At 41.7% G+C, this 22456-nt stretch overlaps 1 long non-coding RNA gene across 3 annotated transcripts in view; it reads right to left on the bottom strand.

The window, feature by feature from the left end:
* LOC122808083 overlaps positions 1 to 22456 on the bottom strand; it is a 259227-nt gene that overhangs the window by 65675 nt on the left and 171096 nt on the right. The gene's annotated exons all lie outside the window — the stretch shown is intronic.

Genomic DNA, 22456 nt, shown 5'->3' on the forward strand with positions numbered 1-22456 from the left:
AATTTTTGTGAAACAGAGGTTTTCCTAAGCCTATTCCAATGTAGTTTGGACCTGTGGATGGGAAATATCATATTCACCCCTGGACTATCACCTGTGGCCCTTATGGACAGAGGTAGCTTGTAGATACCCAAGTCACAGACATATGCCAAAGCTGTTTTTGTTTGTAGGTACTGATAACTGGGGAAAATTATGGCATGAATGGCTAGGCTTGAAAAGACTCTAGGGCTATTTTACTTTACTAACATCCTTTGACCCTAAATATGATATAAACCTTCACTGCAATGCAAACAGAACTTGACTGTGATATAGGTATGTTTTCCAAATAACTTTTTCTCCTCTGAAACAGATTCGCCCCCTTGGAGAGAAAAGGGTAATGTGAAAATTGTACTGATTAGACTACAAATGATCTATCTGAATCAAGTGCATGGTAATACCTGATGAACCTATATGGTTTGCAGATGTGGTCATTTACCTCTACACTTTTTCATGGAGGTGCTCTTTGTATGCATTCGTTCGATTCTCAGTTAGAACGTCTTCTGTGTGGCGGCATGCATAAACGGGCGTTCCTTCATTGAAGGTTGTGCGTTAGGCCCAGCAAGCCAGCATGTAAAACTCTACTGCCAATCATTAGCGGACCGGAGTTCCGCTGTGGCGACCCCTAACCGGGAAAAGCTGAAAGACACAAGAAGACCATCTCAGTTTCTTGCTATTGTTGGCCAAGCTGCTAAGTTTGCTATACGAGAAAGAAGCGTAATACATGGGCAATACAGAAAGCATTACTAGTAATGGAAGTAAAACTTAGCTCTGTTGATGTGTCCTAAATCTCCCTGCTAATTTGCCATTATGAAGAAAGTACACTTGTGTACACTTACCATAAATGTAGATATTCGAGTGTATTCACTGTTGCAGTCATCACACTTGGGTTATCCTGCCAAGGGTATCCCTCAGTCGGCCCAAATACCAAAAGCTTAGTATTTTTGCATCGGTTGCTGTCGCTCCAGGACTGACATCAAGTTGTCAGTAGTATAAAATCAGGCAGCCGACACCATTACATCAGTTTTTCTTGCCCCAGCTGTCAGAAGCCCCCAAATAGGGAGCTAGGTTATGGTGGAAGAACACCACCAGTAGAAAGTAAATACCATAAATTCTCTGTAAGGAGAGAGGAAGAGATAGTCAGAGACAAGGGGGATGGGGGTGGGAATCCAGGACCACAACAGTAAATACACTCGAACATCTACATTTATGGTAAGTGTACACAACATACTATATTCTTCATGTTTCACTGTTGCAGTCATCACACTAGGTTTGATTTCCAAAGCTGAAGAGAAAGGGTGGAGGCTGTCAAGAAGCCTGGGATCTGGCTAGGATGCCCTGCAAGACTGCGATGGCAAAGGTGGTAATGCTTGGTGAAGGTATTAACAGAAGTACAAGTTGCAGTGTCCAGGATGCCCCTGGTAGGTACCCCTCTTGAGAAAAGCTGCAGAGGTGGAGGTTGCCCTGGTGGAATGTGTCCTGACCCCCTTTTGGGGTTGTTTCCCATGCTGTTTGTAGCAGAAATGGATGCAGTGTGCTCTCCATTTGGAGATTGTTTGTTTGGATATGGCCTTGTCCTCTGCCCCTGTTGTGAAGCCGACTAGCAATTGGTCAGTTTTTCTAAAGGATTTGGTCCTATCCAGACAGAATCTGATCTGTCTGTGCACATCTAGAGAGTGCAGAATCTTTTCCTCCTTGTTTTGTAGGTTAGGGAAAAAGGTGGGCAAATGAATGGATTGGTGGATTGGTTGAGAGCCACACTAGACACCACTTTAGGAAGGAAGGAGGATTTAGTCCTGAGGGATACCCTGTCAGCGTGGAAAATGATGAAGGGCTCTACAGCCATGAGTGCCTGTAGTTCTGAAACTCTTATAGCTAAAGTTATGGGGAGAAGCAAGGCTGTTTTCCAAGAGAGGAATTTTAACTCTGGTGAAGCTGCAGGTTCAAAGGGGGGGTAGGGTGAGCTTTTCCAACACAAAGTTAAGTCCCAAGCTGGGGTTGGAGCTCTTCTGGGTGGCCTTAAGTTGTTAGCCCCTCTTAGGAACTGTTAGATGAGAGGGTGTGAGAAGAGAGGTGGCTCTGTGCTGAAATGAGCAGGGATGGCAGAGGCATGAATTTTAATAAAAGAGAAGGATAGACCCCTATGTGGTAAGTCTGTTAGGTAATCCAGGATGAGAGGTAGGGAGGGCTGTGCTGTTTTGGCACCCTTAGCCTAGATCCAGGTGCAAAACCTTTTCCACTTATCAGCATAGGATTTTCTAGTGCTGGGGCGTCTAGCCTCATGTATCACATCTAGAACTTATTTGCTTAGGCTGGCAGTATGAGGAGAGATCAGGGAATAAGCCAGGCTGCCAGGTTGAGAGTTTGCAAATGGGGATGCATGAATTCTCCATTCTTCTGGGTCAGGAGTGTAGGGATACGAGGTAGGTGCCATGGTGGCAGGGGTGATAGGCTGTGTAGCAGGCTGTGTAGCAGTGGGTACCAGTGCTGGTGTGGCCAGTCTGGGGCAATCAGGATTGCTGTCGGTTTTTCTTCCCTTATTGTGAGCAGTACCCTTGAAAAAGAGTGGTAGAGGGGGAAATGCATAGACTGAGAGGTTTACCCACTGGAAGGATACTGGAAGGATAGAGCATCTACTTTCCAGGCATTGCTGTGAGGTTCCCTGATGCAGAATTTGCTGAACTGATGATTGGAGTGGGAGGCAAAGAGATCCACATTTGGGGTGCCCCCTTTTTGGGTTTCAAGGGTGAAGGTTCTGAAGTCTAGCTGCCACTCTTGTGGGTCTAGCAGGTTTCTGCTTAAGTTGTCTGCCAGAGAGTTTAGGGATCCTGGCAGGAATTGTGCTAGTAGGTGAAGTTGCATGTCTGAGGCTGTGTGCCAAAGGGTCATGGCGAGCTTGCAGAGAGGATTAGCGTGAGTCCCTCCCTGCTTGTTGATATACCACATCACTGTGGTGTTGTCTGTTCTAATCACTAGAGGCTCTGGGGAGAGTAGGGGGTCTGAAAGCTGTCAGGGTGTGCTGAACAGCTAGCATCTCTTTTTGGATAGTGTGCAGATGTATTTCATTTTGGCTCCAATGGCCCTGAATGCACCTGCCGTCCAGGTGAGCACCCCAGGCATAGTCTGATGCATCTGTGGTTAGGGTCTAGGTGGTGTGGGGTTGTGAGAAAGGAAGTCCCTTGTTGTGGTTGCATGCTGCTGCCCAACAAAGAAAACATTTTCTTAGACAAGGCATCAGGGGAATGATAGTCTCCAGATCTTGTGAGTGTTGACACCAGAGGCTTTTTAGGTACCATTGCAGTTTTCCTATATGCAGTCTGGCTTGCAGGATTTTCCTTGCGGATAACTGGGTTCTAGTGGCTAGGTGAGAGAAGTAGCCTGAAAGGTAGGCTTGTTATTCAGGATTAAGGAATGTCATCTGGGATGCTGTGTCCAGGCTTGCTCCCAGGAATACAATTTTTTGTGTGGGTACTAGTTTTGATTTCTTTTCATTGATAGTGTACCCCAGGGAGGTCCGTAGGTCCTTTACAAAGATCAGGTGCTGTAACAGCTTTTTCTGGCTGTCTGCCTGAATCAGGCAATCATCTATGTAAGGGTAAATTTACAATGGCAGGAGCCAGGCATTTTGTGAAAACTCTGGGAGTAGTGAATATGCCAAAGGGAAGCGCAGAAAAAGATCCTGTCCTGAAACATAGACATTTCCTGCAAGATTCCCCACTTGGGATGTGTAGGTAGGCCTCTTGTAGGTCTAGGGTGGCTAACCAAGCATCCTTGGAAAGCATAGGAAAAAGCTGCTGGAGGGTGAGCATTTTGAATTTTGATACCACCAGAAAGGTGTTTAGAATGGAGAGGTCAAGGATTGGGCATCAGATGCCCTCTTTTCTGGGTACCAGGAAGAGTCTGGAATAAAAACCTTGGCCAATCTGGTCTGCAGGAACATGCTGTATTGTCCTCATGGAGAGCAGGGAACGGACTTGCTTTTTGGCCTCTGCCCACTGGTTTGGAGGAAGATCTGGGAACCCTCTTAGGGTTGGCAGAGTGTGGAAATGAAATTTGTATCCCTGGGACACTATTTTGGAGGACCCATCGGTCAGTGGTTATAGAGGCCCAATTGTTTACATAGAAGGAGAGTTTTTCTCCTCAGGGAAGATGCAGGTGGGCAGAGGTAAGGGGTGGAGGTGTAAAGTCATTGTAAGTTCTTACCATATGGGGGTGGCTTAGCACTCCCTGTTTTTGAAGAGGAAGAACTCCATTGCTTAGATCTGTGCATTTTCTGGGGCTGCTGTCTGTGGGGTCTGCTTTCCCTGAATCTGTGCTGAACTGGCCTGGAGGGAGCTGGAAAGGACCAGTGCTTGGAGGGACAATGCCTACTGAACCTCCGAGGCTGGACCTTAACTGTCTGCATAGATTTAGCTTTTTCCTTCCATCTTTTTAAGACCTCTTTTGCCTTGGTGCCAAACAAATTGTCTTTGTTCACTGGTACGCCCAATAATTTTGGTCTGGCAATGTCTGTTCCTTAAGCCAAACATGCCTTCTAAGGACAGAACCAGTGACTGCTGCCCTGCAAGATGCTTCTAGGGCATCAAAGCCACATTGCAAGGTGTGCTTAGTAACTTGATTTGCAGAATGCATAAGCTCTTGTAATTCTTTATTTTCTGCACCAGCAGGAAAGGAAGATATTTTTTGTTTGAGGTGTTCCATGGTATGTTGCTGATATTTCAGCACGTGGAACTGACAATTTAGTGCTCTAATAGAAAGAGTAGCAGAGATGCCCCATCTGTCTAAAGCCCAGGATTCCCTGTCTGAGGGGTGGTATTCTTGGCTGAGGTTGCTTTAATTCCCTTAGGTCCTTGAGAGATGACCCCTGGGTCAGCAGTAAGATTTTTGAAAATGAATTTGTGAGAATCAGAGACTCTGTAGAACCTGTCAGATTTCCTGGGAGCAGGATGAAGGGTGTCGGGAGTCAAACTGGATTCTTTTAAAACATCAACAACATCCAGGACAGGAGGAATGGCTAAAGGTCTGTGCTGGGGTAAATCTAAGAATTCCCTGAGTCTCTCTTTTGACTGCGGATAGTCCTGACATTCCCATTGGAAATGCTCCCTTAAAGTATGAAGGGTTTCCCCAAATGAAAAATCTTCTGGTGGAGAGGCAGAAGGAATGGATTCCTCTGCATCAGAATCCTCATAAGCAGTGAGGGGTTGCATATCTTCATATTCAGAAGCATCAGAGTCACCCAACTCCTGTTCAGATAAAACTACTGGGGACAAGTCTCTTTTTCTTTTGGAAGGGGTAGCCTGACTTCCCCTAATAAGCATAATAAGGACTTCCACCATTTTAAGCATTTGAGATTGAGGCAAGGAAGTAGGTGCCTGAGCTTGGGTTGTCAGTTTTTTGGACATAGTTCATACCCTGGGCCTTAGAAACTCTGTAGTTTTAGAAAGAACTGAAGATGCGAAAGAAGTCGTCGGTTTGTGTCGAGTATTGGTAGTGCGAAGTACTTCCTTGGAAGCCGGTGCCTGCTTAACTGCTCTGGACCCATCCATTCAAGACATCTGCATGATCCTTAGTAGAAGAAGAGTCTCACAGTATACTGGTCTCCGAAAGGGTCTCTGTAGCCTCCTGCGAATCCACAGAAGCGGGCATCAGAGGCTGTGAAAGCACCTCACTGAGGACCAAAGAACTGACGACTAGCTTAACTGAAGCATCGGCGGTGGCTTTGGACCTGTGCGGTCTGTCTCTGTCTTTATCCTTACTTTTATTAGAAGATCAGAAGTCTGATGGCTTAATGAAGCCATATCAGAATTCGAGGACTGAGAGCAGAAATATCTAGCTACAATAAGGGCCAGATGACGTAAAGTTCTGGCATTGAAGAAAGCACAAAAGTGACAGCGAGGGACATTGTGGTCTGGACTTAAACAGGTGATGCAGTAAGAATGGAAGTCTCGGTGTGGTATTTGCTTTCCACAGGCAAGACAATTGTTAACTTTTTCTGACATCGGTTAGAGCAAGAAAAAAGGATCCCCCAATGGGGTACTTAGCTTTAGAAGACTTCAACTACAATTCAGAAATGAAAACTCAGGTAGCGGCCGACCAGCACTCATGCGAACTGCTTCTGCTTCAGGCTCCATGAGATGAAAGACTGATGTAATGGTGTCATCTGCCTGATTTGATACCACTGACAACCTGACATCAGTCCTGGAGTGACAGCAACCGATGCAAAAATACGAAGCCTCTGGTATTCAGGCCGACTGAGGGCTACCCCTGGCAGGATAACCCAAGTGTGATGACTGCAACAGTGAAACACGAAGAACATCTCTCAGAAGGTAGGGAAATAAGTATTCCTACCTTATAGTATACACAACATGACCTAAATAATGGAGCTTGGATACTTTCTTGCTGCAAATGTCCCTGTTTTACCCTGCAATCACAAATGAGTGAAACAGAATACAAACAACATGGACATCTATAAACCGTGTAATAATTCAGTCACAAAGTAGGTGTTCAGATAATAATCTAAAATCAGGTAACAAACATCAATTCAACTGGCCAATCCTCCTACACACCACATGCAGACTGTGTCACCCACAACCCTGTTGTTTTAGTAGGACCACTCTGAAATTGCCATTCTGTAACTGTACAGTACAAACCATTTTAATCTTACTATGTCTCACAGAGTCATTGCAATACATTATATTGTTGCTTTAAATGTTTTGCTAACAGACAAGCAGAATTTGAACAGTAGGCTTTAGTGCATGCCCAGAATCAGTATCAGCTGATGAAATCAAAGCGGGGGGGGGGGGCTACAGGAAACACAAATAGTGAGGTTATATTGCGACAGGTCAATGATCATTTACCTATGCTCAAGCAACAGCTGGGATCAATCAGTTCCATTTACAAACTCTCACAGAAGCTCTAAGGATCTGTATGTTCTGTGATAAATGTTATGCTTTTTTTTTGAAAGACAATTTCTTGTTAACTGTGTTTTAACAGCTAGGCAGAAGATTTGTGTTTCTGACATACAATACCATGTGTGCTCACACATAAAAATTGATGGTGTTATTTTTGTGTGCTCACACATAAAAATTGATGGTGTTATTTTTGTACACACACACACACACACACACACACACACACACACACACACACACACACACACACAATGCATATACTCCTATTGCATGAGCTGGCTTCAAGGCAAAGAATGGCTTGCGTGTCTCAATGCATTTGATGAAACACACAAAAAATGTTATCCCAAGATCTGGTTCTATCTGCTAATCTCTCCCCCTGTCCTTTATGACTAATAACAGCTGAAGCCGATAAGAAGCACTGTTCTGTTCGATGCCTCATCTAGGAAATCAAACAGCCCCCATTGGAATGCTCTTTTTATTTTCACAAAATGCAATAGTAGCCTGTAATACTATTTTCTATAGTAGCATGTGCATAAAAGTTGATTTGTTCAAGTCCTCTTTTTCGTATAGAAATTGGCATATGGGTGAAGTTCATGTTTATGGGTGCATGGAAGAACCAGCATTTGAATTTTCCTGAAGATAAAATGCTGCATTATTTTCAGAAGGATAATGTTTCCACCTCTCACAGAACAAGAAGAGGCACAACTGCCAAGTGCTAAACAGAAAATAAGGGATTACTTAGATAATACACATGTGTCTAAAAAGACTGCTGTTAAGCAATTGTTTTTTAATAATAATTCCAGAGCACAAAAGCTTTATTTTTTTAGTGCAGTGGTTCAGTAGAAAGGGTTGTTGCCAAGTTTAAGGAGCCTATAATGAGGAAAATAACTAGAGATCCTTTAGACATACCACTGTTGTTGGTGGGTCATGATGCAGAGAAAGCATTTGACAGAGTAAGCTGGTATTTTATGAGTAGGGCAATGTAAGCATTTCTATTCCCTGACATACTAATATGGTTAACTAGGAGGCTATGTGATGGAACATTGGTGAAAATTAAAGTGGGGGTTCCTTTCTGATAAGTTGTGCTTGAACAGAGGAGCCAGGCAGGGGTATCCTCTTTCCCCACTATTATTTGCATCATATTTAGAACCATTGGCAAAAAAAATAAGTGACTCAGAAATTTAAGGATATAATTGGCATGGTAATCAAGAAAATGTAGCTTTAATTACAGATGATATTAGTTTTTACCTGATAAAACCAGAGAAGGGCAGTTCAGCATTGTGGAACTTTTTGAACCAGATTCAAGTCTTTTCTGGATAGAAAAATTAATGAAGATAAAACAAAAACAATAGCTGTAAAACCACCCATGAACTGGTTCAGCGATGCCCATATTTATGGCGACATGATAAAGAGTTTAACCCAGACATTTTCATTACAATCCTATCATCTGTTAAGTGGAATGTCAAAACAAATCCTCTCATTAGATGACAATGTACATTAATTCATCGCAACTTTCCTAAATAGCCTTGCATCTACTAGAAGGAAGAGACTATGAACAAATAATGCAATTTGGCTATTAGAAAAGACTGGAACGTTAAAGCAGGATAAAGAAAAAGCATGGAAAGAATGGTAGAAATTTAAAACACAGTATCTCAAACTTCAGAATGCTCCACATCTGTACTAAAAAAGCAAATAAATGAAGACAAAAAACTATATTATAACATTCAGATCAATAGTTAATACCACTCTTAAAAATTCTGGTTATCTATCAAAGAAATCTTACATCCTGGTCAAAATGTAACCCTAATCCCTCTCCCAATAACTCATAACTCAACCAGGATGCTCTTCTCCAAAAAGGAAGCCTATCTGGTGGCCTCCTGCCATAAACAAACTCTACAACAGAAGTAGGAAAATGATGTGGAATAAAGTGAAGTTTCAAGACTGGAAAAACTCCCTTATCAGCCTCAACAAAAAGCTGAGATCCCTCATCAAATCCTCTAAAGCTAGCTATGAAAACAGAATTGCAGCAGCTAGTAAAGACAACCACAAGGCCTTCTATAGTTATGTAAAGAATCTCCATAGCAATACCCAAATTTGCTCTGAGCTACAACACAATGGTACCTCCTATACCAAGCCAACAGATATTACCAATATACTGGCCGACAGATTCAGTGCCAACTTTACCCATCTCTCCCTCCCAAAGGACCAACCACAATACCAGTAGATTGCCAGGCACCCAGTATTACTGCTGTACAGGTTAAAAAGGCACTGTAAAAGGCCAGTAATACAGCTTTTATGGGACCTGACAATATCCCTGGCTGTGTTCTACAGAGTGAACTGGTACCTCACCTGTGTACCCTGTTCAATCACAGCCTCACCTCAGGCTTTGTCCCTGTCAAATGGTGCACTGCTATAGTCAACCCTCTCCACAAAGGAGGAGCGACTACAGATCCTGGGAACTATCGCCCCATTAGCCTGACAAGTCTGATATGCAAAGCTATTGAACACATCATCATGCACCTAATAAACAAGGATATAGGGAATCTCCAAACTCAGGATCCCACACAGTTTGGTTTTGTGAAGGGTAGATCATGCCTGTTCAGGAAACATAAAAAAACTCACTAAGCTAGGTATCAACCCCTATATCACTAGGTGGGTTGCAAACTGGATCACAGATAGAACCCACAGTGTGAAAGTAGGTGACTCCAAGTCAGACTGCCAACCAGTCATGAGTGGAGTCCCACAGGGATCGGTCCTGGATCCTCTACTGTTTGGTATCTACTTCTCTGAAGTCCAGGCCAATACGAAGGGACTCTGGCTGACAAAGTTTGCAGACAATTCGAAGTTGGGAGCCATTATTAACTCCCCAAGTGATGTTGGCATCCTACAGAAAGGCCTCATTGAAACTGACTGGTGTCAGAACCATGGCCTTAAGTTCAATGACAAAAAGTGTCATCATCCCCTTTGGGGAAAAAGCCAGTTCCCATGAATTACCACATCAATGGTAGTCCACTGAACACAGAAGGCGTTATAAGAGATCTGGGAACACAGGTTGACAGCAACCTCTCTTTTGACCATCACATTGCCACTATGGTCAGAAAGTCCTTCTATGTGGCACATCTCATTACTAAGGGTTTTGCATCCAGGAAGAAAGAGGTCATTGTCTCCCTCTACTCTTCCCTCATTAGACCAATCATCGAGTACAATGCCCCATTTGGCATATACCTCACTAGACACCTGCAACAACTGGAGAGGCTGCAAAATTACCTCACAAAGAGAATCCTAGGCCTTAAACACTTGCCCTATATGGACAGACTCAAAAAACTCCAACTGTTCTCTGTCTTCTATCACCTACTTAGAGACAACCTCTGCTTGAGTTACAGAGCCATGTCTGACCAAGCACTGCTAGAATTGCTACATCTAAAGAAATCCCTCTGCACTACATGCTCCAGGTACCTCAACCTCATTACCACAATCAACAGAACATGCTGGAGGGACAGGTTCATAACCCAGAGCCTGCCCATGCTATGGAATAGATTTCCCATATATGTCAAACAGAGAACCTCACTGGCCCTCTTCAAGAGAAATCTTGATGAGTGGCTGGGACATAGAAAATTCACCCCAGGGATCACTCTACTCAACAGAGCCACTGGAAACTAAGGTCAGGTGGCACGATGCCAGGATAATCCTATGGGCTAGGCTTGTAAAGGCTCCAGAGTCATTAGCCTAGTACACACCTATGAACCTAAGCCCAAAATAGAATTCAACAGTTGCTTCATACAAAGCGTTCCTAATCAAGGATTCCAACATCTAATCCCACCCCTGCCACACAGCTGTATAGCACTACTTCTACTTTCACCTTCAAACATGTGCCTACATCCTATATAAACAATCTTAAACTTAAACAATGTGCAACTTCAGCTGATGACCTTACAAGTGAGTACCTTAAAACAGCAGCAAATAGCATTGCCCATCCTGTCTTAATCCTTATTTACAGGTCAATTTAGGAATCCCATGTTCCCTTTGTTTGGAAAAACTCACACACTATCTTTCTACCAAAGGAGGTTACTAACTTTAGAACTATAGTTATCTTAGGTTTCCAGAAGAATGGTAGGTTAATTGCCCTAAAGTGTCATTTTAAGCTTAACCAATAACCCAAAGTCAGAATCAAACCATGTACTTAATGTGTATGAGGTGAATACCTTAACCATTATCTAAATCCACCATCTCTGAAATACTTGAAAAATGTACTCAGCAACTGCTAAACTATCTCTTGCAGGAAGAACTCCTATCCTTCACACAAGCATTCTATACATCCCATAGTACTAACACTGCACATCTAACCCTTCTATATACTGGTAATAAAACTACAGATAACAACAAACTAGTCTCCCTGTTATTTCTATACTTGTCTAAAGTCTTCAACACAGTTTGCTACAGCAAACATCTACAACAGAATGGCCACATTAGGTGTATCACAGCCCACCCTTTTATGGTTCAAAAGCTACTTATCCAATAGGTATCAGGCAGTAAAATGGCACTGCACCCTCTCTCCACATCTCCCATTCATCACCCATGTACCAAAAGGCCCTATCCTGGGTCCCCTCTCTTTAATATTTTTACCAACACCCTCCACACAAAAGCCCTCCTAAATACAATACACTGATGACGCTGCACTCATATGCACATCAGATAACCTGGCATATCTCCAAAAAATTACTCAGGAAATTGTAACAGCCACAGAAACATGGCTTTGTAAGTCAACATGTGCTACTTCCCCAAAAAACAGACTACTACTTTTCCTCCCAGATCTCCCGAACATGAAAAACAAAATTTAACATCCTCTCACTTAAAAATACATCTGAAGTCACTTCTAATAGCAAATAATGATAGAAGTTATTGGATTATAAAAACTAATACTGACTAATAATACTAATGATAAAGGGTGATGATAATGACTAATTCTGCAAATGACTGCAAGCTAGGAGCAGCCATTGAATCCCCACATGACTTGGCCATACTCCAGAAATGTTTTTCTCAAATAAGTAACTGGTGTCAAAATCATGGTCTGAAGCTTAAATGCCAAAAATGCATGACTGTATCTTTTGGAAAGTCATCTACCCAAGGGAACTACCACACTGACAATACACCCGTAAGACTTGCCCCAGTTGCTTAGGATTTGGGAACTTATGTGGACAGTGACCTAACTTTTGACCAACATCTGTCTATTGTTGTTGTCCTACATGGACCGACTGAACCCCTGCCACCATACTCTGTATCATACAGACTGCTAAGACATGACTTATGTCTAGTGTAGAAGGAATCTTCCAACCCATCATTGATGGATTTACTCCACATTAGTAAGTCAAATGGCTCAGAAATACTCTATGTGTCAAAACCTCATATTTCACGGAGGATACCACTGCTATGGAACAGGCTCTCCATTCACATAGAACAATGTTCAGCCCTCTCCATTTTCAAGTACAACTTAGATCTATGGATGGGAAACACAAAATTTACCAGGACTGCTCCTGTGCTAATAATGGACAAATGCAGCTCCTAAATGCTTTATCCTATGCATAAGTACCATAAAATTGTCTATTGTTTGATCCCCAGTTATTCTCATTAGGGGTAATGGGTAATATATAACTATCAACCATGTAGAGTCCCTCATTGACTCTCTTCAAGAGGAATCTTGATGAGTGGATGGGAGATCGTAGGTTTACCCCGGGTATCACTTCTGTGTCACTGTTAGACAAAGGCACAGTATACTAACCTCGCAAAAGGGCATAGCAAAATTAATTTAAAATGGGTGGCGAAAGCCAAACACACTCTGGCTAGGCAGATAGCCTAGTATGAACCTATGAACCTATGAACCTATGTGGCAGGTAAGATCAATCAATAACCAAATGGGATAGGTTATTAATAATATAAAGGGGGAAATTGGCTAAAATTAAAATGGCCTGGAAGGACAGCTAGCCTAGTACTTATCTAAGAACCTATAATTTTGCATTTGATCTACATATACAAAAGTGCATAAAAAAATTATCAAAAACTTGGAATGCTTTACAGATGCAAAACCTCTCACCCCAACACAACTAAAACTACACTTGCTACTACATACCTCCTCCCCTAACTACTTTATGGTGCTCCCCCTTTTACTACATGGAAGAGCTCTCTGATCACGTAGCCCAGGCTGGTATGATCCTGCCCTCACCAAGAATTATACCACAGTATAAAGAAAAAAATGATCAATTTCAACAACTGGCTAAGCTTCTGGTGTCATTCAAAGGGGATCCAGTGTCTGTCAGTCTGGGATGACATGCTCGACAAGCCACACTGCTTAGCTAGAGATGACTTGCACCTGGTCACCCTTAGGCTTTCGAATACTGGCCAAAGCTCTTGCCACCACCATAGTGCCTTTTGTAGGAAAGGCTCATAAGACAAACCCACCACCGTAAATTGCACATGTAACAAGAAACTGAGGGTAATGCTACTCAATGCCGGAAGTCTAAACCTCAAAATGCACACACTCGAGGAACTCCTCAGTATGGAGAAAATCGATATATGTGCAGTAACAGAAACCTGGTTCAAGGCTCCAGACAGCACCCCAGCACTACCAGGTTACAACTCATACCATACATTTCGGCCACAAAACCTGGACTGAAATACAAAAGGTGGGGGGAGTATCCATATTCATCAAGGATACCCACACCTCCAGTTTAGTGGCACATCATGATGCTTCAGATATCATCCACATGCAACTAATGGGCAAAACTGCAATTCAAATTGTAGCTTGCTACAAATCATCGACCATGTCCCAGGACCCCCATTCTACATTTCTGGAAACACTGGGAAACATAAAGGTCCTACCAAACACCCTGATATTTGGTGATTTCAATTACACAAACATTAACTGGGAGAACTACTAAAGTACTAACTCCCTTGCCCAACATTTCCTAGAATTTATAAACTCAAATGCCCTGGATCAACTGGAAAACACCCCCACCAGAGGTGACAACATATTGGACCTGGTCATCACCAGCATGGGCAACCGGTGTTCCACACCAGAGGTCAACCCCTCGCTGGTTAGATCTAACCATAAACTAATCACTCTGGATATCTAAATTCTGCCCCACCCCAACTTCATGTTACCTAAGACCGAGGTGGAAAATTTCAAAGCCCCCATGCTAAAAGATAACGCTGCCCAAGCAGCAAAATCCTTTACTAATGCACTCTATGGGCACCTACAAGAATGCATGAATCGTGCTATCCCAAGCAAAACCAAAACTCACTCCTTCAAGAAAAGGAAACCAGTCTGGTAGACCCCTGCCATAAGCAAGCTATACAATAGAAGGAGGAAACTAGTACAGAAAAGAGTAAAATCCCAAGAAGAAAAGACACCCCTAATCAGTATCAGCAAGAAACTATGATCCCTCATAAAATTATTGAAGGCTAGCTTCGAAAGAAAAATTGCCAAGGACTCCAAAGATAACCACGAGGCATTCTTTAGCTATGTCAAGAATCTAAGTGGCAACTCTCATATCTGCAGAATGGCACAAAATACACTGAACTGACTGATATCGCCAACATTCTGGCAGACAGGTTCAGTGCAAACTTCACCCCCCAAAGGGCCCATAACCATACCAGAAGAATGTAGTGCCCCTGAAATCACAAGATGCTCAGGTTAAAACAGCCCTCTCCAAAGCCAAAAACACAACATTAATGGGACCTGACAGTGTCCCAGGCTGCGTCCTACACAAGCTCAAAGATGAACTAACCTCTCACCTAAACACACTTTTCATACTCAGCCTCTCCACAGGCTACATGCCCATAGAGTGGTGCACAGCAATGGTTATTCCGCTCCACAAAGGTTAAGCCACAACAGACCCCAGGAACTATCGCCCTATAAGCCCGACTAGCTTGGTCTGCAAGGCTATGGAGCGGATCATCGTGGATATCATTAACAAAGACATTGGAAACCCCCAAACACTAGAACCTACCCAGTTCAGCTTTGCTAAGGGCAGATCGTGCTTCCTAAACCTGGTGGACTTCTTTGAGACAGTTACCAAGGCTATAGACAAGAGAAAGGTGGTCCACACAGCCTACCTAGACCTTGCAAGGTTCTTCAACACCATTCCCCATTCTGGTATGACAGACAAGCTCACTAGCCTGAACATAAACCCCTATGTCATGAGATGGGTTGCCAACTGGCTCACGGACAGAACCCACATGTTAAGAGTTGTGGGAGCTAGGTCTGACTCTAAACAGGTTACAAGTGGCATTCCCCAGGGCTCAGTCCTAGGATCCCTCCTGTTCGGCATATACTTCTCTGAGGTACAGGCAAGCACAGGAGGACTATGGCTGACCAAGTTCGCAGATGATTGCAAACTAGGGGCTATAACTGACTCTCCGGATGACACAGACATACTCCAAAAAGGTCTCACTGAGACAGATACCTGGTGTCAAAACCATGGCCTCAAGCTAAATGCCAAAAAGTGCATAGTCATCCCCTTTGGAAAAAACAAAGTACCCACAAACTACCACATAGGTTGTAGCCCCCTATATACAGAAGGCATAATAAGGGATCTGGGGACCCAAGTAGATCGTAATCTCTCCTTTGATATTCACATTGCCAAAGTGATTAGAAAATCCTTCTATGTGGCCCACCTAATCACAAAAAGATTTGCATGCAGATCAAAAGAGGTCATTGTGCCCCTCTACGCATCACTTATCATCAGATCTGTCATAGAGTGCAACGCCCCATTTGGGATGTGCCTTGCAAGACATCTGCAACAGCTGAAAAGACCACAGAAGTACGTCACCAAGAGGATCACTGGCCTCAAACAGATGTCCTATGCAGCTCAACTGAAGGAACTCCAGCTGTGCTTGGTGCATACTGCCTACTCAGAGGTGATCTCTGCCTGACATACAAGGCCATGTCCAATCCAGAATTGATGGACATGCTCCAACTAAGGAAAATCATATCCCCTTGAGCCACACACTCTAGGGATCTAAACCTCACCACAACAATAAATAGGACATGCTGGAGGGATAGATTCCTGTCCCAGAGACTTCCCATGCTCTGGAACAAGATTCCAATCTACATTAGGCAGAGCTCCTCACTAACACTCTTCAAGAGAAACCTTGACGAGTGGATGGGAAACAGAAAGTTTACCCCGGGATCGCTTCAATGGCTCTGCTGGGCAGAGGTACAGGGAACTAATCTAAGGGGGTGGTGAAAGCCAATAGATTCTGGCTAGACTTATAAATGCCTTCGGCAGATAGCCTAGTACCTACCTCTGAGCCTATGAACCTCCAGGCAGCAAAAAAAGTAAACTTTGAGCAATGTTATAATAAAGTGACTACATTTCCAGCAAATACCCCTTTCAGAACTCACTACTGTATAGCACTGAATGCCGAAATTGGTTAGAACTACCCCATTAACTAACATATACACAGCTTCTTCCCACCTGTAAAAGTTTCCAGCATACATCTGCTTGTCTGGCACTAAATACCATTCTACACAACTATCTTTGGACTCCGTCATTATGATCCAATAAGGAAAAACTTCTCTCTGTCCACAAACCATCAAATCTGCTGGGCATGGTTTATATTTATACCATGTTGATAAGGCCTGGAACTGCTGACCTATATCCATTAGGTCAATACCCTCCCTGAAGTCCTTTAAAAACATTTTGAAATAGTTCTTAGCCAAACTCTGTCTCTGTTCTTGCTCAACCACGGAATAATAATATTCCTAAATATTAACAAGTTCTGATTCATACCGTACACCTCCTCACTGTCCCCTTTCACTCACTTCCTAACTATCTTGATATGCAATAACTATTTTCCTCACTTCATATTGCAATTCCTGCATGCCACGGAATAATAATATTCCTAAATATTAACAAGTTCTGATTCATACCGTACACCTCCTCACTGTCCCCTTTCACTCACTTCCTAACTATCTTGATATGCAATAACTATTTTCCTCACTTCATATTGCAATTCCTGCATGCATTATACTAACTTACCTTTAACTTCTAAACACGGTCTAAAATTTCTCTAATAATTCAATTATTGTTACTGAGAGGAAAGAACACTGAACATCTTTACAATAATGGTTTGCTTCTGCTGTTATCAATCAATTTACTTCTGCAAGCAAGATTTTACAGCTGGAACAACTGTATAGACTTATAATTGTCGATGTAACTTGGGCACCTACCCAGTTAGACTTTCCCAGTAATCCGATGTCAGTAAACAAATATGCTTGACCTTGTCTGTACAAATGTTGCCTCTGCCAAAACCCTACTAATATGCAATACTGTACTACACTATAATATAATATAATATAATATAATATAATATAATATAATATAATATAATATAATATAATATAATATAATATATAATATAATATAATATAATATAATACAATATAATATAATATAATATAATATAATATAATATAATATACCACACATACAACTTGTGATTACAGCAACTACCCAAATGAAAACCCAAGTCAAAGTAAATAGGAGAACTAAACCAAAATCTAAATCTCTATGTGGGAGCAAAAACACATAGCATTTTCATGTCAGACATAAAAATGAATAAGTAAGTGCAGTATATAACAGTATACAAGATGTCTCTTGTTATAGCATAATATGTAACACAAATCCTCCCTGTCAAAATAAACTGGTCTAACCAATTTACTTTGCAAACAAACTACAAAACATTGAGAAAATTATACTCGGGTATCTGTAGAAATAACTGGTTACCCACACTGCAACAAAAATCATCAGAATGAAAAAGAATGAAAGCAATATTACAGGGAATTAACTGTTTTGTACTGCTCAGCTATCCCTGATTTTACCTCATATTATTACCTTCCTCCTTGTATAATGTTCGGATTTTCTGGTAAATCACCGATGTTAACAGTCAGTCAGTAATGTCAGACAGAGTTCAACACTTCTTAATCTTTAGGAAATTCATGCTGACAATCTTCTTATTCTCCTACTAACTTTTAAGTGAAATGGGATAATATTTAAATTTATCCCAGATTTTAGACTTGTAAAGGCCCTGGTGGCAGTTAGCCTGGTATAAACCTACGAACCTATTAAGCATAAAAATACAACAAATAGATAATTCATACTTATTTCTTCCTACAACATATACTCCAAATTCAAGAGTTGACATAAATAACTAAACAGAATATAAATAATGTCTCAAAACATAAAAATTCACACTAACCTGTAGCATCCTTCAGTGGATTTGCAAGCATGTACCACAATGTTTTACTGGAGCCATGTTTTTGTGTGAAGCTGACTTTATTTCAGCTGAGCCAGCATGAAAACCTAGCCAGTGTCTAAGCAATAAAACATGTCCATTATTACTACCACATATTAGAAAACTAGTTCCAAAATTACTGGCACTATCTACAAAAGGAAAACAAACTAAGCATTGCAGAAAAAACACCAAACTAATAAGACACACTAAAACCGTCAACATCTTCTCAGCTGAACTAAAATCCTGCAGAGCAAAGTAAAGAGAACATGGTAAACCTCCTGGAAAACCAAACTCCCAATTAATGAGGGAAAAATAGCTAGTTTCCAATGTAAATAATACCCCCCCCCCACCACCACCACCACCACACACACACATATAACTGCACACACACAGAGGGCAGGAAAACTAGCAACCTGTAAAAAAATTAAACCTGTAATACAAAAGCTTTACGCCATATAAACCATACAACATAGATATAAGAAGTACATCATATACATACTTTCTACTTAAAATTATCCAGTAATTACATCAAACACAAAAGATGCCATCAATAATTCACAGCTTAAATAAGAATCCCCCTAATTATTCTGACAGTCATCTCCTACAAAGCTGACTACTTCTCCAAATTACTTGCACAAAATCCACATAACAGCTTAAACACCAGAATATAGCCATAATCTGTAAAACATACTCCAAATCCAAGTCACTTATAGCAAATCATGACAGTCATTTATAATTTCACTGTCACCAACCACAATTAAAATTCTTAAAAAAGTAGTAATTTATAAAAAAGGCTGCATTAGCCTCTAGTCCAACCTTCCATTATGACTGTGAGTTCCACAAATGAGCTGAATTAAAATGGCATACATATCATTTCATAAAGCAGTACCCCCACCCCAAACAATAAAGCCAAGTCTTGTCTCTCCACAGGATGCACCTAGACAATGCCTGAATTTACTATTTTGCGATGAATGCATGAATAGATTACACTGGTTAACAAATTCAAATAAATACATACACTGAAATGAATAAGACATTGTAAACAGCTCAGAATTTAATCCTCCCATTCAATGAAATGAGAATCACTACCAAGCCAGAAACCAATGCAGTTAGCACCTTATCAAGTTGAATATACCCATTTTCACATGTGCTGGCACCCATTGTTTAAACCAGTATGTCTAACATCAAAAACACTTAACATATAACCAAGAATGACTGTAGCAATTTTAGAATAATTAAAATTCAAATCAATTAACTCAGGCTTCTCTTACCATAAACTGAGAATTATGTAACTATTTTTTATAGTCAACCTCTTAGTTAATGCAACAAACTTTAAGAAACTGTAAATTTTCAGTGGAGATTGATATCTGCAGAAAAGGATAGTAAAGTATACATTTTTAAGTGTCCCATTTATGGGTCTACAACAGACTTGGAAGAGTTACAAAAAAATAATTTCACTAAAAATCTAGGGAACCATAAATATCAGCTGCCTGAGAGGAGAGTTGTAGAAAGAGGTTGTCATGAGAGGAAACCCTTTCCTTTTAATGATACACTTCTCCTACAAGAACAAAAGCCACTAAACATATGAGCTGGGTTAAGCTTACAGAAACTGGCATCTCAAGATGGTCTGAAACACAAACGCAAAAAGAAAAGTACGTTGAAGTATTTTGACTGATATACTAATATTTTTGTAGTGGCCATGTAAAAATGTTATGCTCTTGCAATGCACTAACCAGCACACATACTGCCTATACAAATACCATGCATATACCTTTTGTCAAAGTCTTCTAGACAAACTGTAAATGATGTCAGCCTTCAGCACTGACAAGGCAGCACACACTCCTCCTCCTCCACTCCCACATACAGCAACTCCACACAGGTCACCCAAGAGTCACCAGGAAAGCAGGTATAAACATATAAGACCCACGAACTCTGTTTCCATACAGGGATGTGACTTAGTTATATGTTACAGGTTTATAGGAGTTGCAAGTCAACTGAGCTGCAAGGACATTTCAGCTTTGCCAGTACCCAACCTTAAGCCAAGGAGGGCCAGGCCAGTCATACCGGGGGGTGAATTTATGAATACCCAACCAGTTATACTTTTTAAAGGCAGACAGTGTGCCACACTGTTTAACTTGGAGAGTTAATTTGTTCCAGAGAAGTGGATAAGCACTGTTACAAATCTATCCTGCCACCATGCTTTATTTATTGCTTGGAGTATATTTAGATCTATGGGCTTAGTATTAGCTGGGCTATTCCATTTATGGATGTATAAGAGTTTTTGACTTCTAGATCCATTATAGCCAGCAATGCCTCCATGTTCCACTTCATTAATACATGATAACACCGCCCCTAACTCTAACCTGCATCTTAAATTTAAAATAAAGATGTTCCCATAACACTACCACTACATAAAAGACAATCAGGACACACACACACACACTAAATCAAACCCCTCATCTAACCCTAAACATTCACAGTCACACACACTCTTACTCTATCTTCTTAACCTAATCTATTCCCTAACCTTAAACACTCACAATCATAGGTTCATAGGTTCATACTAGGCTATCTGCCCTAGGGCATTTATAAGCCTAGCCAGAGTGTGTTTGGCTTTCGCCACCCATTTTAAATTAATTTTGCTATGCCCTTTTTCGAGGTTAGTATACTGTGCCTCTAACAGTGACACAGAAGTGATACCCGGGGTAAACCTAAGATCTCCCATCCACTCATCAAGATTCCTCTTGAAGAGAGTCAATGAGGGACTCTGCCTAACATGGACTGGGATTTTATTCCAGAGTGAAGGGAGCCTCTGGGTTATGAATCTGTCCCTCCAGCATGTCCTATTTATTTCAGTGCTGAGGTTCATGTCTCTTGAGCGCATGGCTCGATGGGATTTGGATTTTCTGAGGTGCAGCATGTCCATTAATTCCGGGTTGGACATGGCTTTATACGTCAGGCACAGATCACCTCTGAGCAGGTGGTATGCCACTGAGTAGAGCTGGAGTTTCTTTAACCGGGCAGCATATGGCATCTGTTTGAGCCCTTTGATCCTCTTGGTGAGGTACTTTTGGGGTCTTTCTAGTTGCTGCAGGTGTCTGGTAAGGTACATCACAAAAGGGGCATTGTACTCAATTATGGGCCTGATGAGGGATGAGTAAAGAGGCACGATGACCTCCCCTGATCTATATGTGAATCCCTTCATGATTAGGTGGGCTATATAAAATGTTTTTCTAACCACTTTGGCCACGTGGTTGTCAAATGAGAGATTGCTATCAACTTGGGTCCCCAGGTCCCTAATTACTTCTTCTGCACTTAATGGATTACCACCTATGTGGTAATTTGTGGGCACTTTGTTTTTGCCAAAGGGGATAACTATACACTGTTTGGCGTTTAGCTTGAGGCCATGGCTCTGGCACCAGTTGTCTGTTTCTGTGAGGCTCTTTTGGAGGATGCTTGTGTCAGCTGGAGTGTTGATTATGGCGCCCAGTTTGCAGTCATCTGCAAACTTGGTCAGCCACAGTCCTTCCGTGTTGGCCTGTACCTCCGAGAAATATATACCGAACAAGGGAGGTCCCAGGACTGAGCCTTGTGGGATGCCACTTATAACTGGTTTGGAGTCTGACATGGCTCCAGCAATTCTAACCATGTGGGTTCTGTCCTTGAGCCAGTTTGCAACCCATCTAGTGACATAAGGGTTTATATTTAAGCTGGTGAGCTTATCTATAATGCCCGAGTGGGATATTGTATCGAAGGCTTTTGCAAGGTCCAGGTAGGCTGTGTGGACCACCTTCCCCTCGTCAATGGCCTTGGTGACTGTTTCAAAGAAATCAGCCAGGTTTAAGAGGCAGGATCTGCCCTTAACAAAGCCGAACTGGGTAGGATCCAGTGTCTGTAGGTCCCCAATATCTTTATTTATGAGGTCCATGATGATCCTTTCCATAGCTTTGCAGACCAAGCTAGTCAGGCTTATGGGGCGATAGTTTCCAGGATCCGTTGAGGCACCACCTTTGTGGAGAGGGACCACTGTTGCTGTACGCCACTCTTTGGGTACATTTCCTGTAGTAAGGCTGAGATTGAACAGTAGTTTTATGTTTGGGTTTAGGTCTTCTTAGAGTTCATGTATATATATATAGATATATATATATATATATATATATATATATATATATATATATATATATATATATATATATATATAAAACGCAGCCCAGGACACC

The sequence above is a fragment of the Protopterus annectens genome, chromosome 8.part0 (genome assembly GCF_019279795.1).
Source record: "Protopterus annectens isolate FY-2018-M chromosome 8.part0, PAN1.0, whole genome shotgun sequence".
In the NCBI taxonomy this organism is placed as follows: Eukaryota; Metazoa; Chordata; order Ceratodontiformes; family Protopteridae; genus Protopterus; species Protopterus annectens.